The 24,051-nt window shown below is 48.2% G+C and overlaps 1 protein-coding gene and 1 long non-coding RNA gene across 3 annotated transcripts in view; one reads left to right on the top strand and one right to left on the bottom strand.

Annotated features, from left to right (window-relative positions):
* The window catches only part of LOC140386802 (uncharacterized), a 109,092-nt gene extending 86,165 nt beyond the window's left edge, over positions 1-22,927 (bottom strand). Inside the window, exon 1 of the long non-coding RNA XR_011933676.1 lies at positions 22,785-22,927. This is a non-coding gene — a long non-coding RNA (uncharacterized lncRNA). The remainder of the gene's footprint in view (positions 1-22,784) is intronic.
* tpst1 (tyrosylprotein sulfotransferase 1) overlaps positions 22,023-24,051 on the top strand; it is a 90,643-nt gene continuing 88,614 nt past the window's right edge. For both annotated transcript variants that reach the window (XM_072469507.1, XM_072469508.1), the window contains exon 1: positions 22,023-22,185. The gene's annotated coding sequence lies outside the window, so the exon portion shown is untranslated. The remainder of the gene's footprint in view (positions 22,186-24,051) is intronic.

The raw sequence follows: 24,051 nt of genomic DNA, 5'->3' as shown, positions 1-24,051 counted from the left end.
TTACCCTTGTACCTCTAATATACGGGCAGTGCCATAATACATATAATATACTACTAGTGGAGACTACCACATTCACCCCCTGTTAAAAAAAAAAGAGTCTGGCGGGGGTGGTGGAAAACATTACAAGTTAAGTCTGTCGAAGGCGATCGCCTCAGTCCTGGTGGTGATGTGGGCGCCGACTTGGTCACCTGCGACTCCGGGAGCGTATTGTCCTCGTCTTCGTCACCCCTGAGTGGAACCAGTGGGAGGACGGATCCTGTTGGAGTGGGGACTGCGGTGAGGTTCGCTGGAGGGAGGATGAGTGGCACAGGGGTGAATGAGGCAGCCGGGGGAGGGGGGGGTCAGGTCAGGGGTCATGGGTGGGGATCCCGTGGGTGCCAGGTCCCGAGGGAGACTGTGTCTTGGCGCCCGTCGGGGTGTGCCACGTAGGCGTACTGCGGGTTAGCATGTAAGAGTTGGACTTTTTCGACCAAGGGGTCCGACTTATGGGTCCGCACATGCTTCCGGAGGAGGACGGGTCAGCCATGTTGGGAGCGAGACCCCGGAGGTGGACTTCCTGGGGAAGGCCAACATTCGTTCGTGAGGGGTCTCATTTGTCGCGGTGCAGAGGAGTGAGCGGATGGAGTGGAGCACGTCGGGGAGGGCCTCCTGCCAGCGGGAGACCGGGAGATCTTTAGACTGCAGGGCCAGCAAGACGGCCTTCCAGACCGTCTAGTTCTCCCTCTCCACCTGCCCGTTTTCCCCGGGGGTTGTAGCTGGTCGTCCTGCTCGAGGCGATGCCCTTGCTGAGCAGGAACTGGCGCAGCTCATCACTCATGAAAGAGGATCCCCGATCGCTGTGGATATAGGTGGGGAAACCGAACAGAGTGAAGATGCTGTGCAGGGCTTTGATTACCGTGGCAGAAGTCATGTCGGGGCATGGGATGGTGAAGGGGAACCGGGAGTACTCATCAATCACGTTCAGAAAGTACCTGTTGCGGTCGGTGGAGGGGAGGGGCCCTTTGAAATCCACACTGAAGCATTCAAACGGGCGGGGGGTCTTCACAAGGTGCGCTCGATCTGGCCGGTAGAAGTGCGGCTTGCACTCTGCGCAGACTTGGCAGTCTCTGGTGACGGTCCTGACCTCCTCAATGGAGTAGGGCAGGTTGCGGGCCTTGACAAAATGGAAGAACCGGGTGACCCCCGGGTGGCAGAGGTCATAGTGGAGAGCCCAGAGCCGGTCCACTTGTGCGCTGGCACATGTACCACGGGATAGGGCATCAGGGAGCTTGTTGAGCTTCCCCTTGCGATACAAAATCTCAATCCTCCACCTCAAGATCTTGTCATTTTTGATCTTGCCCCGCTGTGTATGATTAAACATGAAGGCAACTGACCGTTGGTCAGTGAGGAGAGTGAATCTCCTGCCGGCCAGGGAATGCCTCCAGTCTCGCACAGCTTCCACACTAGCTTGGACCTCCATTTTGAATTTCGGAGGCATGGAGGGTGTGGGTAAAGAAGGCCATGGGCCTGCCCGCCTGGTTAAGCGTGTCGGCCACAGCTACGTCTGATGCATCGCTCTCCACCTGAAAGGGGAGGGACTCGGCGACCGCGTGCATCGTGGCCTTGGTGATGTCTGCCTTGATGCGGTTGAAGGACTGGTGGACCTCAGCCGCCAGGGTGAAAACTGTGGACTGAATGAGTGGGCGGGCCTTGTCCGCATAATTAGGGCCCACTGGGCCCAGGCATCGTTTGGGGCGTTGGGGCAGTGGGGGAGAGGGAGATCCAGGAGGGGGCACATGCAGTCGGGGTCGGGCCCTAGAACTCCATTTTTCACGACATAGCCAAGGATGGCTAAGCGGTTGGTGAGGAACATGCATTTCTCCTTATTGTACGTGAGATTACGGAGTTTGGCGGTCTGGAGGAATTTTTAGAGGTTAGCGTCGTGGTCCTGCTGATTGTGGCCGCAGATGGTGACGTTATCTAGGTACAGGAAGGTGGCCCGCAGTTCGTACCGGTGAACTATTCGGTCCATCTCTCGCTGGAAGACCGAGACCCCATTAGTGACGCTGAAGGGCACCCTAAGGAAGCGATAGAGGCAGCCATCTGCTTCGAAAGCAGTGCATTGGCGGTCCTCCGGGTGGATGGGGAGCTGGTGGTAGGCGGACTTCAAGTCCACTGTGGAAAAGACTCAATACTGCGCAATCTGATTGACCATGTCAGATATGCATGGGAGGGGGTACGCTTCGAGCTGCGTGTACCGATTGATGGTCTGACCGTAGTCAATGACCATCCTGTGCTTCTCCCCAGTCTTCACTACCACCACTTGGCCTCTCCAGGGGCTGTTGCTGGCCTCAATGACCCCTTCCCGCATAAGCCGGTGGATCTCCGACCTGATGAAGGTCCTGTCCTAGGCACTGTACCGTCTGCTCCTGGTGGCGACGGGTTTGCAATCCGAGGTGAGGTTCGCAAACAGGGAAGGTGGATCGACCTTAAAGGTTGTGAGGCCGCAGACGGTAGGGGTCCGCCAAATTTTAAAGTTAGGCTTTGAAAATCCAGGCCGAGTAACAGAGCAGCGCAGAGGTGGGGGAGGGCGTAGAGCCGGAGGTTGCTTATCTCTACGCCTTGGACGGTGAGAGTCGCGTTGCAGTACCCCCAGATTTCCACGGAATAGGATCCGGAGGCCAGGGAGATTTTCTGTGTGACGGGGTGTGCCGGGAGGGAGCAGCGCCTTACCGTGGATGAAGCTCTCTGTGCTCCCGGAGTCAAAAAGGCAGGTCATCTCATGCCCATCGATCTTCACCGATGATAGAGGTGATAGAGGCGAGCTGCGGCAGATGCTGGGAAGTCCTGGGCTGGTCAGCGGTGGCAGAGGCAGCGGGCTCAGCTGCAGGCTATCAGGCTTGATGCGGAGATCCATCGTTTAAAAAATCTTGCTCAATAAATTCATGCACTATCAATTACCACAAAGATGAGAATAGTGGAACAATCGAGGCTTTATTGAGCCAATGATGTTGTGCCTCTTGTAGCTGGAACCAGAATGGCTGCAGCACAGAAGAGCACACACATTTATACGCCGCCTACTGGGCGGAGCCAGCAGGAAAGGATTTACCCTTGTACGTCTAATATACGGACAGTGCCGTAATACAGATAATATACTACTAGTGGTGACTACCACACTGAGCTCTACTTTTGCTTTTTAGTTTCAGCTTGAGAAAGAGCTTGGGGTGTGTCTGTGTTTTTCAGTGAGCTGCACTGCTGTGATCTCTGCCATCCAAAGACTATCTATGGATCATTTGGTGAACTCAGAAGTGTAAAAGACCTCAGTATTGAATGTAAACCGAATGTGCTCCTGTTTGAAGGTTTGTTAAGTCTTTTGGGTGTAAAAAGGCAGCATACAGGTTACTTAATGTTGTATTCTTTGGGGGGTGTATTTGATTTACTGGTTGCTAAGATGTTCATTGTTTGTTTTAAAAAAGTTAACTTGAGTTCATGGAATAAACATTGTTTTGTTTTAAAAAACACTGGTCCATTTTCTGCTGTACCACACCTGTAAAGTGGGCCGTGTGCTCCCCATACCACAATCTATTAAAAGTTGTGGGTCAGGTGAACTCCATGATATACTTTGGGATTCTCTAAACCCTGGCACATAACAACATATTTTCAAAAAATGGAATGAAAAGTACGTCCTCAATATTCTCTTGAGCCAATTTTCAGTCTAATTAATCCAAAAGTAGGCGACTTCAGTAAATTGGAGCCCTAGCTTTCAATAGTAGCACTTCTGAGGGATGCTCAATCTGTGTTTTGTACCCCCTGTCCTGGGAAGCTCCCTGATGGAATGAAATTACCTCTGCTACCTCTCTGGTTGCCTTCAGGTTTCCCAATCCCATCTGCGTTACCACAGAAAATTTTAAACAGTATTTCAGAAAAGTATTTAGCGCACTGCACAGTTATGATGTGAAGATTATCAAAATGCTGCCTGAACTGCCATAGATAAGAGTTGTGGGCCTTGCAGCGGTGGAACAGTTTCATTCAGAGTGTTCCTGTCCCTGCTCCTCTTCAGCTTCTGATTACATGGTTATTATTTTTATTATTATTTATACTCTTATTATATACTTATTACTTTTATTATTATTGTTTTTATTATTATTATTTTTATTATGCAGCGCAGAGTCCCTTAACAGTTTCTCCCTCTTGTCCTGGTATAAATTCTCCTAGAGAAATGTCTCTGAGCTGCAGTTGTATCTGAAGCATTCCTTTTAAAAAAAACATTTGATTGAAGGCATTTTAAATATACACATAATCACCAAAATACAAAACCAGGTAACAAACCCCCCCTCCCTGCAGCCACCCCCCCCCCCCCCCCGCCCCCCCACAACCAACACCCCCCACTCAACCTGCTGTCACCCCGGCACCAGCCTCCTTTTTCCAACTTTTCACCGTTTCACCCCCACCCAAACAAAAAATAACCCCCCCGCGCTGACGACTCGCCCTTACCCCTGCGATCGGCAGCTCCGAGTCCCGCCAGCACAACAAAATTGGCCTCTGGGCTATCACAAAGGCAAAGACCAACATGTCAGCCTCTCTCCCCACCTTGTGCTCCCAGATCCTCTGACACTCCAAATATCACCACCTCCGGACACGGAGCTATTTCTACCCCCAAAATGTTTGACATTATGTCCAATAATCCCTTCCAAAACCCCCTCAACCTTGGACACACCCAAAACATATGCACATGGTTCACCGCCCCCCCCCCCCCCCCTGCTTACCGGCCACCCCTATCCTCCACGCCCAGAAAGAACCAACTTATCCTGGGCACCGTCATATGGGCTCTACGCACCACCTTAAATTGAATAAGACTTAGTCTGGCACACAAAGAGGACGCATTCACTTTCCGCAGAGTTTCCCGCCACACTCCCCAACACCCCTCCCACCTCCTCCTCCCACTTGAGCCTGACCTCCACGGGAGCACTCTCCCTCTTCATCAGCTCCCCATACATGTCCGCAACCCTGCCCTCACCAATTTCATCCTCGGACAAAAACTTGTCCTGGAGCACCGGGGATGGCAATGTCGGAAACAATGGCACCTCCTTCCTAATAAAGTCCCTAACCTGCAGATACTTGAACCTATTCCCCTTTGGTAACTGGTACATCCCCTCCAGCTCCTCCAGGTCTGCAAACTTCTCTCCTACAAACAAATCCCGAAAGCATTCTATCCCCACCTGCCGCCACACCCGGAACCTCACACCCAACCCCACCGGTGCAAGCCTATGATTGTTGCAAATTGGCATCCACAGTGACATGCCATCCAATCCAAAGTGCTGCAGACACTGGTTCCAAACGCTCAGTTCTGATACCACCACTGGTCTTGTGGAGTAATAACTGCTGAGAACGGAAGGGGCGCTAACGACAGTGTCCTGAAGATGGTCCCCTTACATGAGGCCATCATCTCCCCCCAAACCAACCGCTCCTCCAGTGCCCATCTCCTAGCCATTGGAATATTTGCTGCTCAGTAGTAATTCAACAAACTCGGCAACACCCAGCACCTCCCCCGCCCCGTCATCGATCCCTCAAACAAATACACCCATTCGACCTGATCGAACGACGTCTACGCGTCCAATGCCACCACAACTTCCACTTCTCAGCCCTCCAAGGGCATCTTAAGACCATTAAGCAGCCTTCGTACATTCGCCAACAACTGCCGCCCCTTCACAAGCCCCGTCCTATCCTTTCTTATCACTCCAGGCATGCAGTTCTCTATCCGTGTCGCCAAAACCTTCAGCAACAACTTTGCATCTACATTTAACAGCGAGATCGGGTGGTACGATCCATACTGCTCTGGGTCTTTGTCCTTCTTTAAATGAGTGATATTGAAGCCTGAGACAGCATTTAGCGGAGCTTCCCCCTCACCATCGACTCATTGTACATCTCATCAAGCAAGGGCCCCAGCTCCAATCCAGACTTCTTATACAACGCGATTGGGAACCCATCAGGCTTCCCCACCTGCATCAAGCCCCTCCATCACCGCCCTCAGCCAATCGGGGCACCTGATCCCTGCACCTTTGCCTCCTCAATCCTCAGCAACTCCAACCCATCCAAGAACCACCTCATCTCTTCATTCGCACACCCCACCCAAAAAACTCCGCCTCCCCAGAGGCTTCGAGCTATACAGTCTCCGATAAAAGGCCTCAAAAACCCTTTTCGCCCCCTCCGTCTCCGATGCTACTATGCCTCTCTCGTCCTTCACCCTTCCTATCTGCCTTGCCGCTGCCTGCTTCCTCAACTGACGCGCAAGCATCCTGCTCGCTTTCTCCATGTACTCATAAACCGTCCCTCTGGCTCCAAGCATTTTTCCCAATGCCTTATCATGGCTGCCAGCTCAAACTCCATCTGAAGCCTCTGCCTCTCCTTTCGTAACACCTCCTCAGGTGCCACCGAATATCTCCGGTCCACCCTCAGAATGTCCTCCACCAACCTCAACCTCTCAGCCTGCTCCTCTCTCCCTGTGCGTCCGAATCAATATAAATTCCCCCCTTACCACCGCTTTTAGCGCCTTCCACAGCATGGAGGCAGAAACCTCCCTATCGTTCAGCTCCACATAATTCCGGATGGCCGCACTCACCCTCTTGCATGTTAGCCATTTTAGTTACTGTGATATGAAGAGTCTAAAGTTCTTGTTCCTTTTCACCAAACACCATTTATTTCACTTCCACAGCCTCTGCACAAAACTCTTAACAACACACCACCTGACAGAGGCCACCTGAAGCCCCTTTACATATCAGTGTCAATTAATGGCTACTTAACATAAATGAGACAACTAATTGCAATGTCTCTTAACCCATTACTTAACAGTCTCCCCTTCCTTGGAGAAAAAAAAAATTAGGTGAAAACAAAATTTCAAGAAACTCAAAAACACACATGATTCCCGCCCCCTTTTTTTTTGTTTGGACAAGAAAGAAAAAAAAACAGTCACAGAAACAAGCGCCCTTCAGAAACAATATCCAAAAGTTTCTGTGAACTCGCCCCTCTTTTCGTAAAACAGTCTGACAGTTGATAGCTCCTGTCGACCCATTTAATTTTTGTTATTTCCCCTCGATCCAACATCTGCTTCAAACTTGCGATGTCTATCCATACCCTCTTTTCATTGACACTTTTTGCAGAGTGCACATTTTCCCACAGGGATTTATTGTCAATGTGACAGTCAATAGGTATATTACCCAAATCCCCTAATCCCAAAGTTTCTGTCAATATCATACTTATATAAAAGGCCATATCCACCGCCTCTACAAGGCTTAACGTCTCAGCAGCCAAAGTGCTTTTTACCACTCTCCTTATTTTCTTTGTTTCCCACACAAGCGGGCAATATTTACCATTGTTCCCCAAAAGGAAAACTATAAAACCTCCTGCGCTTGAAAACCCATCACATAAATTTGTGTAGGACACATCACTATAAACTATGAGTTTCAAGTGCTTAAGGTCACCTAAAACCGGGAACTTCAAAACACACTCCTGCATTTTTAGTTTGGCCAACGCTTTATTTGCTCTTATTATGTCTTCCACTTTGGGATCATTCATTTTTGTACTCAACTCTAAGACATCAAAACTAACGTCCGGTCTAGTCTGTCTACCTAACCAGTTCAGTTGCCCAATTAAGCTTCGCAGTTGCTCTTTTTCTATCTTTGAAACCATTGCGTCTTTTGGTGAAACTCGGCCACGACTAATTGCTATTGGGGTGATGCTTTCCAAATAATATTGCTGACATAAAGTTGCCCCTAACTTAGTCTGTCCAATTTCCAGTCCAATATATTTAAATGCACCAGAAGCCTGACTTCCAACCCTGAATTCTTTCCTCAAACCAGAGATTACAATAGCTTCAAAATCACTAGTCCCACCCCACAAAAAATCGACATGCATCATAGAAATGCCAGAAAGATTTCCTTTATAGTGCCAGTAAAACATTGCAGGATCTGCTTTCAACTGGCAACAGCCTAACTTTAACAAAACTGACCTTACCGAAAAATACCAGACTCTAGATGCATCATTTAATCCATATACACATTTGTTCAACTTCCAGAGTACCCTTTCTGCATTAGCTGCTTCTTTAGGAGGACGGAGAAAAATGTCTCTCTGGAGCTGATGCCCCTGCAAAAAGGCAGCTTTTATATCTATAGATTTGCATTCCCATGCCTTTGTGGCTAATAGAGCCAAGAAGATCTTTAAAATAACCTTTCCTGCTGTAGGTGAATCTACCCTTAAATCCTCATCTTCTAAGTTTTCTTCAAATCCCCTTGCCACAAGCCTGGCCTTTGCCTTATAAGTTCCACCCGGAAGAACCTTTTCTGCAAATCCATCTGTGGGATAGAGCTCTTTGTCCCCTATCTGGTACTTCCGTGAGTACCCCAAATTCACTCCAACTATGCAGTTCTTGCTGTTCAGCTTCTTTCATAAGTTTTTCATCTAATTTATTTGAAGCCACCAAAATCTCACGTGCATGTGGGCTTCTACTCCTATTAGTATTCGTAGTCTTACTGATGTTCTGAGATCTTGACAAACTACGTCCCCTCTCCCGCCTGGTATCTCGTTCTGTACTGCTACTGCTTGATCTTTGCCTTCTGCTGTGGGATGTCCTTTCAATAGTTCTCGACCTTTTCCTGCGGACCTGTTCACTATCCGATGTACTATCTGAACTGGCACTGCGTTTCTGTGCCCTCCATTTTTGAACTTCGTTTTCCCAATCCATTGTCTTGACTCCTTCCCCTGAATGCTGTACATTCAACCAATGTTTATACTTTGCAGTGGCCTTCCCTGCTCTACTAATAACAGTTGCATCCTTCCACGGACTAGACCCTTCAGGCAAGTATGTCACTTTTGTACCAACTTTTGGCAGTTGCCCTTTCAGAAAAATGGCCTGTTCTAATTCACCAGAAGTGTTGTGTTCCTCCATAGAAACCCTGTCTATATCAGTTAATTGGTCCTCATAGTTCTGTAACACATGCGTACCAGATGACTCTGGTTCCTCGTCATGTCTGTCTGCTCTGTCTAAATTTGAAAATTTGTAATCTGTACCCATTATCCTTGATGAATGTACCCTAACAGTTTGATTACCATGTTGCAAAATAATTGTTTTGCCATCTATGCCTATGATCTTCCCTGGGCCTTTCCATTCATTAGAATTGTCTCTCTTATAGTATACCATGCCTCCTTGCTGAAAAACGGCATCTGATGGCCGTACATTATGTCTTAAAGCTCTGCGAATTCTTTCAGAGACTTCTGCATCCAAAAAAGCTATTCTAGTGCTATGTAATGCATTTAAATATTCAGCAAAACCAGAGCTAATTGTAGTCCCCTCCCAAGCTGGAGGCTGGTCATCCAAAATGGACGGAATTTTAGGATTTCTACCAAACACTAATTGATAAGGACTATAGCCCCCAACCATCTGCAATGAATTCTTTGCATGTACTGCCCATGCTAAAGCTGAATTTAGCCTGCAATTTGGTCGATCTGCCAAAATTTTCCGAAGCATGTCATCGATGACAGCATGATTTCTTTCACAGACACCATTACTAAATGGGCTTTCTGCAGCCGTATTCATAACTCTGATATTCATATTTTCACACATATCCCTAAACTCATCATTAGCAAATTCTCCCCCATTGTCCGTAAGGAATTTTGCCGGTGGACCCATTCCTGTCCCTATCCATTTTTCCACGATTTGATCCAGAAATACTCTCTTTTCTTTACTTCGTACAATCGTTGATTGACTAAATCTGGTTGCTAAATCTACAAAATGCAAAATAAATATATTATTTGCTTTATCCCAGATCTTAAGGTCCATGGCCACAATGTCGTTAAAATCCCTGGCCGGACTTCCGGGTGCGGCGATGACCAGCTGAGTCGCACATTTCGGCAGCTCCCGGTGAAACGGACTTTTGGGCTCTTGATAGGAGCCCCAACGGCAATTTTGACGGCTAAAAACACTGTGCGGTAAACCAGAAGGGAATCCCCCCCTGCATACGGATGAAAAAAGGAGGAGAAAGTGGCCGGATTGCAGTGGATCCTTTAAAACAGCGGCAAGGAAGGCAAGCAAAAACCAAGATGGCGTCGGAAGGTGGCAGTTTAACATGGGGCCCTGAACAACAAGAGTTCTTGAAATGCTGTGTGGAAGAGCTCAAAAAGGAAATGAAGAAAGAACTGTTGGCCCCGATACTACAGGCGATCGAAGGGCTAAAGGAGGAACAAAAAACCCAGGAGCGGGAGCTTCGGGTCGTGAAGGCAAAGGCAGCCGAGAATGAGGACGACATACAGGGCCTGGTGGTGAAGACGGAGATGCATGAGGCACATCAGAAACGATGTGTGGAAAGGTTGGAGGCACTGGAGAACAATGCAAGGAGGAACAACCTGAGGATTCTTGGTCTTCCTGAAGGTGCGGAGGGAGCGGACGTCGGGGCATATGTGAGCACGATGCTGCACTCGTTAATGGGAGTGGAGGCCCCGGCGGGTCCGTTGGAGGTGGAGGGAGCATACCGAGTGATGGCACGAGGACCGAGAGCAGGAGAAATTCCCAGAGCCATAGTGGTGAGATTCCTCCGTTTTAAGGATAGAGAAATGGTCCTTAGATGGGCAAAGAAAACTCGGAGCAGTAAATGGGAGAACGCGGTGATCCGCGTATACCAAGACTGGAGTGCGGAGGTGGCGAGAAGGAGGGCGAGCTTTAATCGGGCCAAGGCGGTGCTTCATAAAAAGAAGATAAAATTTGGAATGCTGCAACTGGCAAGACTGTGGGTCACATATCGAGGGAGGCACCACTACTTTGAGACGGCGGATGAAGCGTGGACTTTTATTGTGGAAGAAAAACTGGAATGAGCGGGTTATTAAAAAGAACGTTTGAACAAAGTGGTGGGGCGAATGTGGGGGGCGAAAAGGGTGGAAAGAGGAGTTTTATGTACTAATCCTGCGATGTGGTAACTTTTCTCTCTTCCACAGGTGGTGATGGGGGAGGAGGGGAGGTGGAGGAGATGGGGCGTTGGCCATTGGGGGCGGGGCCAAGGGAGAAGCGCGGGTTTGGTTCCCGCGCTATGATAATCATGGCGGGAATAGAGAAGCAGGAAGGAGGGGGCGTCGCACGGTGCGAGCCGAGGTCACGGGGGGAAGCCGAGGTCGGCCAGAGTTTGCTGACTTCTGGGAGCAACATGGGAGGAGTAATTACGCTAGCGGGGGATCTAGCGGGGGGGGGGGTGGGAGGGGGGAATTACTGGGTTGCTGCTGCTGGGGAGAGGGGGGAGCTGGTGTGGGAGGGGATGGGCGGGGGGGCACCGCCTGGGGGAGATACAGCTGCGTGGGAACCGGGTGAGGAGCTGGAAAAAGGGGATGGCTAATCGACAAGGGATTGTCGACAATCGGACCTAGGAAGCCCCCCAACCCGGCTGATCACGTGGAACGTGAGAGGGCTGAACGGGCCGATAAAGAGGGCACGGGTACTCGCACACCTTAAGAAACTTAAAGCAGATGTGGTTATGTTACAGGAAACGCACCTGAAACGGATAGACCAGGTTAGGCTATGCAAAGGATGGGTGGGGCAGGTGTTCCATTCGGGGCTAGATGCGAAAAACAGGGGGGTGGCTATATTAGTGGGGAAGCGGGTAATGTTCGAGGCAAAGACTATAGTGGCGGATAACGGGGGCAGATACGTGATGGTGAGTGGCAAACTACAGGGGGAGACGGTGGTTTTGGTAAACGTATATGCCCCGAACTGGGATGATGCCAATTTTATGAGGCGGATGCTAGGACGCATTCCGGACCTAGAGATGGGAAAGCTGATAATGGGGGAGATTTTAATACGGTGTTGGAACCAGGGCTGGATAGGTCGAAGTCCAGGACTGGAAGGAGGCCGGCAGCAGCCAAGGTACTTAAAGATTTTATGGAGCAGATGGGAGGTGTAGACCAGTGGAGATTTAGCAGACCTAGGAGTAAGGAGTTCTCGTTTTTCTCCTATGTCCATAAAGTCTACTCGCGAATAGACTTTTTTGTGCTGGGAAGGGCGTTGATCCCGAAGGTGAGGGGAACGGAGTATACGGCTATAGCCATTTCGGATCACGCTCCACACTGGGTAGACTTGGAGATAGGGGAGGAAACAGGAGGGCGCCCACCCTGGAGAATGGACATGGGACTAATGGCAGATGAGGGGGGGTGTCTAAGGGTGAGGGGGTGCATTGAAAAGTACTTGGAACTCAATGATAATGGGGAGGTCCAGGTGGGAGTGGTCTGGGAGGCGCTGAAGGCGGTGGTTAGAGGGGAGCTGATATCAATAAGGGCACATAAAGGGAAGCAGGAGAGTAAGGAACGGGAGCGGTTGCTGCAAGAACGTTTGAGGGTGGACAGACAATATGCGGAAGCGCCGGAGGAGGGACTGTACAGGGAAAGGCAAAGGCTACATGTAGAATTTGACTTGCTGACTATGGGCACTGCAGAGGCACAATGGAGGAAGGCACAGGGTGTACAGTACGAATATGGGGAGAAGGTGAGCAGGTTGCTGGCACACCAATTGAGGAAAAGGGGAGCAGCGAGGGAAATAGGGGGAGTGAGGGATGAGGAAGGAGAGATGGAGCGGGGAGCGGAGAGAGTGAATGGAGTGTTCAAGACATTTTATAAAAAATTATATGAAGCTCAACCCCCGGATGGGAGGGAGAGAATGATGGGCTTTTTGGATCGGCTGGAATTTTCCAAGGTGGAAGAGCAGGAAAGGGTGGGACTGGGAGCACAGATCGAGGTAGAAGAAGTGGTGAAAGGAATTAGGAGCACGCAGGCGGGAAAGGCCCCGGGACCGGATGGATTCCCAGTCGAATTCTATAGAAAATATGTGGACTTGCTCGCCCCGGTATTGACGAGGACCTTTAATGAGGCAAAGGAAAGGGGACAACTGCCCCCGACTATGTCTGAAGCAATGATATCGCTTCTCTTAAAGAAGGAAAAGGACCCGCTATAATGCGGGTCCTATAGACCTATTTCCCTCCTAAATGTAGATGCCGAGATCCTGGCCAACGTAATGGCAATGAGAATAGAGGAATGTGTCCCGGGGGTGGTCCACGAGGACCAAACTGGGTTTGTGAAGGGGAGACAGCTGAACACGAATATTCGGAGGCTGTTAGGGGTAATGATGATGCCCCCACCAGAGGGGGAAACGGAGATAGTAGTGGCGATGGATGCCATGAAAGCATTTGATAGAGTGGAGTGGGATTATTTGTGGGAGGTGTTGAGGAGATTTGGTTTTGGAGAGGGGTATGTTAGATGGGTGCAGCTGTTGTATAGGGCCCCAATGGCGAGCGTGGTCACGAATGGACGGGGATCTGCATATTTTCGGCTCCATAGAGGGACAAGGCAGGGATGCCCTCTGTCCCCATTATTGTTTGCACTGGCGATTGAGCCCCTGGTGATAGCGTTGAGGGGTTCCAAGAAGTGGAGGGGAGTACTTAGAGGAGGAGAAGAACACCGGGTATCTTTGTATGCGGACGATTTGCTACTATACGTGGCAGACCCGGCGGAGGGGATGCCAGAAATAATGCGGATACTTGGGGAGTTTGGGGATTTTTCAGGGTATAAATTGAACATGGGGAAAAGTGAGTTGTTTGTGGTGCATCCAGGGGAGCAGAGTAGAGAAATAGAGGACCTACCGTTGAGGAAGGTAACAAGGGACTTTCGTTACCTGGGGATCCAGATAGCCAAGAATTGGGGCACATTGCATAGGTTAAATTTAACGCGGTTGGTGGAACAAATGGAGGAGGATTTCAAGAGATGGGATATGGTATCCCTGTCACTGGCAGGGAGGGTGCAGGCGGTTAAGATGGTGGTCCTCCCGAGATTCCTCTTTGTGTTTCAGTGCCTCCCGGTGGTGATCACGAAGGCTTTTTTTAAAAGGATCGAAAAGAGCATCATGGGTTTTGTGTGGGCCGGCAAGACCCCGAGAGTGAGGAAGGGATTCTTACAGCGTAGCAGGGATAGGGGGGGGCTGGCACTACCGAGCCTAAGTGAGAATTATTGGGCCGCTAATATTTCAATGGTGAGTAAGTGGATGGGAGAGGAGGAGGGAGCGGCGTGGAAGAGATTAGAGAGGGCGTCCTGTAGGGGGACTAGCCTACAGGCTATGGTGACAGCCCCATTGCCGTTCTCACCGAGGAACTACACCACAAGCCCGGTGGTGGTGGCTACACTGAAGATTTGGGGACAGTGGAGACGGCATAGGGGAAAGACTGGAGCCCTGGGGGGGTCCCTGATAAGAAACAACCATAGGTTTGCCCCGGGGGGAATGGATGGGGGATATGGAATGTGGCAAAGAGCAGGAATAACGCAACTGAAAGATCTGTTTGTGGATGGGAAGTTCGCGAGTCTGGGAGCGCTGACGAAGAAATATGGGTTGCCCCAAGGGAATGCATTCAGGTATATGCAACTGAGGGCTTTTGCGAGGCAACAGGTGAGGGAATTCCCGCAGCTCCCGACACAAGAGGTGCAGGACAGAGTCATCTCAAAGACATGGGTGGGGGATGGTAAGGTGTCAGATATATATAGGGAAATGAGGGACGAAGGGGAGACTATGGTAGATGAACTAAAAGGGAAATGGGAAGAAGAGCTGGGGGGAGGAGATCGAGGAGGGGCTGTGGGCAGATGCCCTAAGCAGGGTAAACTCGTCGTCCTCGTGTGCCAGGCTAAGCCTGATTCAGTTTAAGGTATTAAACAGGGCGCATATGACTGGAGCACGGCTCAGTAAATTTTTTGGGGTGGAGGATAGGTGTGCGAGGTGCTCGAGAAGCCCAGCGAATCATACCCATATGTTTTGGTCATGCCCGGCACTACAGGGGTTTTGGATGGGGGTGACAAAGGTGCTTTCAAAAGTAGTGGGGGTCCGGGTCGAACCAAGCTGGGGGTTGGCTATATTTGGGGTTGCACAAGAGCCGGGAGTGCAGGAGGCGAGAGAGGCCGATGTTTTGGCCTTTGCGTCCCTAGTAGCCCGGCGTAGGATATTGCTAATGTGGAAAGAAGCCAAGCCCCTGGGGGTGGAGACCTGGATAAATGACATGGCGGGGTTTATAAAGCTAGAGCGGATTAAGTTCGCCCTAAGGGGGTCGGCTCAAGGGTTCACCAGGCGGTGGCAACCGTTCGTCGAATACCTCGCAGAAAGATAGATGGAATGGAAAAAAGAAGGCAGCAGCAGCAGCCCAGGATCGGGGGTGGGGGGGAGGGGGAACCAGAAGCACTCTCAGGGTTGTTAATATATACTGTATAATATGTATAGGTCGTTGCTACAGATATTTATATATTGGACTGTTAAATTATATTTTTGGAGAGTGTTACTTGTGATCAGGCAGTTGCCAATTAGGGTTAGTTTTCATTTTTGTTATTTATTATTTATTCATTTTCTGTTTATAAAATAGGTCATTGTTATTTGTGTTGTTATAATATTGTGTAAAGGATGTACAATGTACTGTGTTGGTTGACCAAAAATTTTCAATAAAATATATTTAAAAAAAAAAAAAAAAAATCCCTGGCCAAAGGAAGGGTTACTATAGGTCGTGCTGGTGTCCTTCTGTACTTCCTACAAACTTCACAGCGGTCACTAACCTGTTCTATCAGTTTAGTATAGTCGTCATCCCTTACCCCTGCATCCTTTAATAAATTTTTCAGCCTCCAAGGAGGCGGATGTGCAAATTGCCTATGCTGTTTTAATACAACAAGCTTTTTATCAGCTAAAGTCCCATTTTCAACTGCCATTAACACATCCTTAACCACTCTACTTGAAAAATTATTTGTCAGTAATGGAATACAATAGTGTCCCGACTGTGTAAATTGTAAGTCCACAGTCTTTCCAAAAACTGTTGCCTTATCCTGTTCCATATCCAGTTTCATGTGTGCTTTCTTCATCGACGGCCTGCTCAGAAGCAAAGGTATCTCACTTGATACAACATCCGTGCTAATGAAATGATTCACTCCGGAGTATTATCATCCCTAAACATGAAACTTGTGGAACTTTCAAATTCCTTAACCTTGTTCCGATTTTCAGCATTCAAAGAGTCCAGGTAACATTTTAACCAGTCAATTCCACACACAGTAGATGTGCAGCCACTGTCCAATACATCACAGTTGAAGGATTCTGCAACCAACACCCTCATTACCGGCGTAAAACTGCTTGTTCATCGGACAATGCCTTCTTTCTGGTCACTATCTTTTTCCTCTTCTGACTCTTCCGTGTCATGTGTCGCTTCAAACACTCTATCATAACGAGTTGGACAGTTGAAAGCATAATGGTATTGAGGGTCACATCGAAAACATTGATTTATCATGCCCCGTGCATTTCTGGGGTTCATCTTTCTATTGTAGGTTCTAACTGGGTTTCTGTCTTCATAATTTCCTTGTCTCGGTCTTCGTCTATAGTCTTGAGCCCTGTTCGTAGCCATACAATTTCACCATCCTGTTACTAGTGTATCTTCCATATTCTGCCTTATTGCAGGCTGACCTATTTGGGTCATCAGAGCCATCGGAATCGAATGTTTCCCCAGAAACTTTTGTAAAGCTTTTGTCATCTGTTCGAATAAGGTATCCTTATCAGTAAACTGAACTCCTGTCAAAACCAGGAGCCTATCCATGTTGCTCACTCTAGCACAGCCAAGTAATTTAAAGGCCAACACAGACTGTGGAAATTCCAGATTGTGTTTCTGCAGCCTTTTATATAGTCTGTCAAATTCCATTATATAGTCTTCCATGGAGATATCCTCCATTTTCCGGAACTTATCAAAATCCGACCATGCTTCATACGCACTTAACAAGTCATCTTTCTTATAAATCTTATCCATATAATGTAATAAAGTCTCCCGACCTTCTTCTGAGTCTAACTCTTCCAATTCCAGCTCAGAAAGCATTTTGTTTCGAATTTTACTGCCATATGGTAGAGAAAGAGCCAATGCCATACATTGTTTTCTCTTTCCCAAAGCAGTTACTTTAGTCCACATAACTACTGCACTTCTCCATTGGTCGTACGATTCCCTTTCAGAAAATAAGGGAGGATAGTCATATCCAGCCACCTTTATCCTCGGTTCAGCCATAAATCCCTTTTTTTTTCTTTTCTCGCTCACTCCTTGGTTTGATCTGGAAAAGTTGTATCTTTCAACCCTTCACATTTACACAGCAACCATCCTCTGCTACCAATTCTTTGCCGTTTTAGTTACTGTAATATGAAGAGTCTAAAGTTCTTGTTCCTTTTCACCAAACACCATGGGCGCGATTCTCTGAAATGGAGACAGAGTGTTTGCGCCGTCATGAATGCCGTCGAGGTTCACGACGGCGCAAAACGGCTCCTATACCGACCGATTCAGGGCCCAAAAATGGGCTAGGAGCGGCGCCAAGTCATTTACGCGCACCAGGTCTTGGCGCCGCGTAAAGGCGACACCACATACATGATGCGGCCGGCGCCGCATAACTGGCGTCACCCGCGCATGCGTGGTTGCCGTCCTCCCCGCAAGAAGATGTCAGATGGATCTTGCGGGGCTGCGGAAGAAAGGAGGTCCTCCTTCAGCGAGGACGGCCTGACGATCGGTGGGCACCGATCGCGGGCCAGACCCCATTTGAGGCCCCCCCCCGGTGTAGGAGCCCCCCCGCAGGCCGCCCCCCCCCCATCGCTCCCGCGCTGTTCCCGCCGGCAGTGACCAGGTGTGGACGCCGCCGGGGGGAACCCGCCGTTTTGGGCAGGCTGCTCGGCCCATCCGGCACGGAGAATCGCGGGGGTACCGGTGAATCGCCATTTTGGCTGTCTCGGGCGATTCACTGGACCACGCCGCGCAAAACACAATTGAGCCGATCTGGCCGCTTCCGTGAATCGCGGGAGGGCGTCGGACCAGCATCGCGGGAACATTTGGTGACCCAGGCGATTCTCCAAACTGGCGCGGGAGCAGAGAATCGCAACCCATTTAGTTAACTTCCACAGCCTCTGCACAAAACTCTTAACACACCACCTGCCAGAGGCCACCTGAAGTCCCTTTACATATCAGTGTCAATTCATGGATACTTAACATAAATGAGACAACTAATTGCAATGTCTCTTAACCCATTACTTAACATTGCAAACCCCCTTGTCCGCTAATAACCCCATATCCAATCTCCACCGCGGCCGCTGAGGCTCACCCTGCTCTACCCGCATATCTACACAATGCAGCGCGTGGTCAGAGACCACAATCACCGAATACTCCGATCCTATCACCCCCGCCAACAGAGCTTTGTCTAAAACAAATATATCAATCCAGGAATACACCCGATCCACATGCAAGAAATATGAAATTCCTTCACCCTCGGCCTCTCAAACTGTCACCCCCCCCCCCCCCACCCCCCACCCCCACCCAATAATATGCTGCATTATCCCCAACAACTCCTTTGCCGTGTCCGAAACCTTCAGGGACCTCGGGCACCACAGGTCCAAACCAGGATCCAGAACCTTCAGGGACCTAGGCACCAGAACCGTATTGAAATCTCTCCCCATAATCAGCTGTTGCATGTCCAGGTCTGAAATCTTTACGAAAACCCACCTGTATATGAAGCATTCCTGCGTGAAATAGTTCACTTCCTAATCATCTTGGGTGATCCCAATATGAGGGGAAAAGAAAGATGTGTTGCCATAATGCGTAAATTTCTACTCTACAGCGTGGGTTTTGTTTGGGAATGTATTTGAGGTGGGGGAGGGGTGCGTGCAGGCGAAAGAAGCAGTATTTAAAGACCGAATTTGCTGTTTGCCTGATAACAAGCCACAAGATCTCTCATCCAGCCTCTCTCAGCTCAATGCCATCACCCCAGTTCTGTGTCTCGCCTGTTATCCTTTAAAGACATAAAGTTTGCACACCTATTGTGCAAACTAGATTTTTAAAAAAAAACATATTTAACGAATAACAAGTAGTTTCTGATGGTAGCTTGATTGCTACAATACTGTATGCAACAGTTATGCATGACAGTAGAGGCACCTTGAAGTGTCAGTCACAAATTTAAAGCTGAAGCATTGTGGATGTGAAGAAATTGTGCTAGTGCTTCATATGTTCAATTATTGAGGCGTTGCAATGTTTAGGCAATGGTGATTATAGCATGCATAGTACAGGCTTAAAATTAATTTGAGGAATCAGACTGCAGACAGTCATCCTCAAGCTTAAGAATTACTTCCATTTCTGCTCCAAAGGCTTGTGGTGAGCAGCACTCATGCAATCACCCACCCACAATGCATACTGTTGTGCACGAGGTGATTTATATGAATGAGTGAACTGAAATATCTGAAATGAAATGTACTGTTGAGAGGAGGCCCAATTCAAAGTAATTTCAAATATTTTATATAATTTATATATTTATGATCAAAGAAAAGGAAGAGATAATTTTCCGAGAGGCTTTGTCCATTTCCCAACATAACCTCTATGGACTGAGATGGAGATGTGGCCAAGGAAATAGTCTGCCGGTTCTCTGATGCCCAATACTCCTCCAAACTTTAATGCAACTAATTAACTGAATTTAAAAAGAAAACTTTTCCTTTCAGCTGCCATGGAAACAATTGGCTCAAGTCCACTACTGCAAGTGCCTGAGGTGTGCAACAATAATTTTTCAGCCTCCCGCACTGTTGATGCAGGCACAAATTATTCTCTTAAAGTTGGCCCTGGAAAATAGCCAGAGTCTGTGGCAGGCCAATGAAGAGAACAGAATTGGCACAGGGACATTTTTTGTGACAGTAATGACGATGTTCTCCACTGTGAAATAACCTGCTGGCATTAACTGCCAAGGTTCATACGTGAAGGAAAGCCATTTTGACAAGTTGTCAGAGGAGTGCAAAAAGACATATCATTCATCCACCACCGTTTTTTTGGAAGCATATAAATTGTGATGGGAAACTGAGAGGAATTAACAAGCATACGGGGAACATACTTACAATATTATGGATTTTCAAAAAATCAAATGGCTTTCTCATTGAACGGTCAATACAGTAATGTAAGGTGATAGTTATTGTTGTTGGCATGGTATTGTTGGAACTGTTCTGTGCTTTGTTTGGCAGAAAAAACATGCAATATCTTCTATATCAAGTCTGTAAGTGAATTGCAATGTAACTAGCATCCAACTGTTAAAAAAATGTTTCAATCATTATTGTAGAACTGTAAGAAAATATGGCAGCATCTGCTTTGAAAATAGTTTCTGATCTGACCGAGGAAAAGGCAGCCAAATATAAAAGTGCAGGAGAAAGCTTTCCTTAAGTTGTAGTGAGTTGGCAGTATGACATCACCAGTACAGTATTGCAGTATTCAGAAAGTTTTTTTTTTGTATTACTGAACAACCTGAACTGCAGATGTTTTACAACAGAAAACCTGAGGCACACCCTTTATAATCTTTCCAGAAAATAATGTTCCAAGGAAGTTTCGAATGTACACAGCTCTTGCAGAAAATATGTGGAAAAGGATAATTTTTTACTGTTGACCCCTCATTGAATTAATTTCAACCCATTTGATATGGTGAATAACCATTTCTGACAAGTTCAGTGTTTCAAATAGACATTACAATTACTTAAATAAAATAATAAAAAAACAAATATATAGCACCATTTACAACCATAGGTTGTCCCAAAGCCAATAAAATTTTTGACATGTAGTCACCGTTATAATGTAGGAAATGTGGCAGTCAATCTGGAAGCTTCTACAAACACCAGTGCGAAATGACTAACTAAGCCATTTTGTGATGTGTATTGATGCATAAATATTGTCCAGTACACCAGAGATAACTCCAATGCTCTTGATGTGGAATCTTTAAGTCCACCAGATGAGACCTGGATTTAACATCTGAAAGACAGCATCTCTGATGGTAATTGGCAACCTAGATTATTTTGTTCAAGTCTCTGGAGTGGGTCTTCAATCACAACACATTCAACTCAGGTAAGAGTGCAGCCAACAGAGCCACGACTGACAGCTTAAAGTAAAATAATCGCTAATCATTTTATGCCAACATCTCAACAGTGACCGCACTTCGAAAAGTACCTCACTGGCTGTCATGTGCTTGAGGGCATCTGGTGGTCATGAAGGCTGCTGTGGATAAGGGAATCCCAGGGGTATGGGGGGCATCCAGGAAAGAAAGGAGAGTTGATACCACAACCAGATCAATCATCATCTTATGGAATGGTGGAGCAGAATCAGAGGGCTGAATGGCCTGCTCCTGCTCCCAAGTCCTACTTCCCGAGGTATTTCAATCTCGCTTTACAAAAAAAAAATATCTGATCATGATCCTATTTCTGTTTATGTGAGCTTGCTGTGCTGTATTTAGTGCCGCACAGTGGTTAGCACTGCTGCCTCGCAGCGCCAGGGACCGGGGTTCAATTCCGGATTTGGGTGATTGCCTGCGTGGAGTTTGCAGTTTCTCCCCGTGTCTGTGTGGGTTTCCTCCGGTCCGGGTGCTCCGGCTGCCCCCCCAGTGTGCGGGTTAGGTGGATTGGCCACACCGAATTGCCCCTCAATGTCCAGGGATCTGCAGGTTAGGTTATGGGATTAAGGGGATGGGGCGAGGTGGACAGTATTAAATGGGCAGAGTGCTCATTCGAAGGGTCAGTGCAGACTCGATGGACTGAATAGCCTCCTTGTGAAATGAAATGAAAGTCGCTTATTGTCACGGCTAGGCTTCAAATGAAGATACTGTGAAAAGCCCCTCGTCGCCACATTCCGGCGCCTGTTCGGGGAGGCTGGTACGGGCATTGAACCCGTGCTGCTGGCCTGTCTTGGTCTGCTTTAAAAACCAGCGATTTAGCCCAGTGTGCTAAACCAGCCCCTTTAGGGGCTGTAGGGATCCGATGAATCTATGATTACGACAGTGACTACGCCTCAAAAAAGTACTCCGTTCGATGCAAAGCGCTCCGGGGCGGGGAGAGAAAGTGCTTTAGATTAAAAAAACACCCACAAGTCTTCCCTTATCCTCATGCGGCAGCTTTCAAAGCGTTAAACTGCCGACCAGATCCCGTGACCCCGCCCCCCCCCACCCCCCCGTCCAATCGGCAGCCGTGGGGATCTGGCAGCGGGCCAATAGCAGGCGGAGATTCCTTGCGCCCGGCCGACAGTCACGCCCGGCCGGCGGAGAGCAGGCAACGGGCGCAGGGAGGGCGGAAAATCGGGGCAAAGGGGCGCAAAGATGGCCGCGCGGCCGGCTGAGGCGAGGGCCGGGGAGCGGAACACGGTGAGTAACCGCGGAGGCGAATGGCCGGCGGGGTTAACGGTTAACGTTGGCCGGCGGTTGGCTGCCGCCTTTTCCTTCTGGCAAACAACAACAATCGGGAGGCAGCTCGAGCCGCCCTCTTCGTTCGAGGCCGTTTCGGCCATGGTCACCCTCCCTCTTTTCTCTGACCCGGGGATACTTGTGTGGACAGTACTTCGGCCAGCGTCCTGGAGCCCGGACTCGGACCGCGTCCGAAGGGTCCCCCCCGGGGCCTCGGCGCGTAACTGTTTTCCCTTCAGCTCCCTGCAGAAACAATATAAGGTGACACTCTTCGCACCTTCCGACCAATCTCTCCTCATGGGGTATTCGTCCCGCACTGCGCGATGCAGCTTTGCAAGTGTTTGCTGTTTATAATTTTAACACTCAATTCGACTGTGGGAGGCATCGCTACTGAATCATGTCGACCCACCCCCACCCCCCATGTATTTGTCTGGATTGATCGGAACTGAAAGATCGAATTATAGTCAGGTTCTTCAAACCAGGGTTGTCGGGGCCAGTTTTCTCTAATTGTTTCCTTAGCAGTACCAACCGTGTGTGTGAGGGGACGGCAAGAGTTGTACCTGATGATCTTCTGTCAAAGATGCATCCATTCATTGACTTGACCAACTACATTGCGAGATTAATGTGACCACGTCTTTTCCCCCTGAACGCTGGGATATCTGCAGTCGCTGTGGGTTTATTTTCGTTGAAGCCTGTTTGCTGCTGCTGCCAAATCCTGAAATCTTGTTGGTTTGAGCTGTTCAGGCTGATCAGACTCAGCTGGTCTCTTCCTTCTTTTAAATGTCCCCCCCCCCCCCCCCCAATTTGGTTCAGTTTCGATTTCATGTGGAACTGCAGTTTGTGGGGCAGGTAGTTTGAATTTATCTTCATTTTTCTCTACAATTGTTGTGGTCATTGACAGATGGGCATTAAGTAAATGGCTATTAGATGTTTATAATTTTTTTTACTGCAACGATGTTTGTTTTTACATGTTTATTAAAAGAGGCATTTTGAAATATCACTATATCTATTTAAACTGATTTCAATATAGAATAGTTATATCTACTGCAAAAGAACAGATCTACAAGTCTGCATTTTGGTGAAAGCTCAGGTGCCAAGCTCTTGTTACCAATTGTAATGAATATTCCGGTATGTTTCAGATTGATTTGAGGATTCTTGGTGCAACATTGACATGTAAATCCTAGGAAATAAATGATAGTTTCTTAGAAGTGAAAACAGCTTGCAGTATAGAATTTTTTTGTGTGCGCATCTGGTATATTTTTTGTTTCCTATCCTTGCTGCTGGCAGCTTTTGTGTTTGGCATCTTCACTTCAATTTTTAAAATATATATAAATTTAGAGTACCCAATTCTTTTTTTCAATTAAGGGGTAATTTAGTGTGGTCAATCCACCTACCCTGCACATCTTTGGGTTGTGGGAGTGAGACCCACACAGACACGGGGAGAATATGCAAATGCCACACACAGTGATCTGGGGCCGGATCGAACCTGGGTCCTCGGCGCCCCTTACGCACTTCAATTGTGTGGTTAGTTCCACTTTGAAGGATTAACAAGTGACAAGCAAATCCAGATCCAAAGTGGAACTGAAATAATTTGTTCATGGGATGTGGCCATCTCTTAACAAGACTAGCATTTATTGTATCTTGAATGTGATGGTGTGCTGTCTTCTTGAACCACTGCAGGATATGCGGTGTAGGTACTGCTTCAGTGATGTTGAGTAGGGATTTTCAGGATGTTGATTTAGTGGCAATGTATTTCCAATTCAACATGATGTATGATTGGATGTGCACTTACTGTTCTTTGTTCCAGGCAGTAGAGGTCACTGGTTT

This window comes from Scyliorhinus torazame, chromosome 12 (assembly GCF_047496885.1).
Source record: "Scyliorhinus torazame isolate Kashiwa2021f chromosome 12, sScyTor2.1, whole genome shotgun sequence".
NCBI classification, from domain to species: Eukaryota; Metazoa; Chordata; class Chondrichthyes; order Carcharhiniformes; family Scyliorhinidae; genus Scyliorhinus; species Scyliorhinus torazame.
Note: the sequence above shows the minus strand (reverse complement) of the source record. Positions and strands in the feature narration are given on the sequence as shown.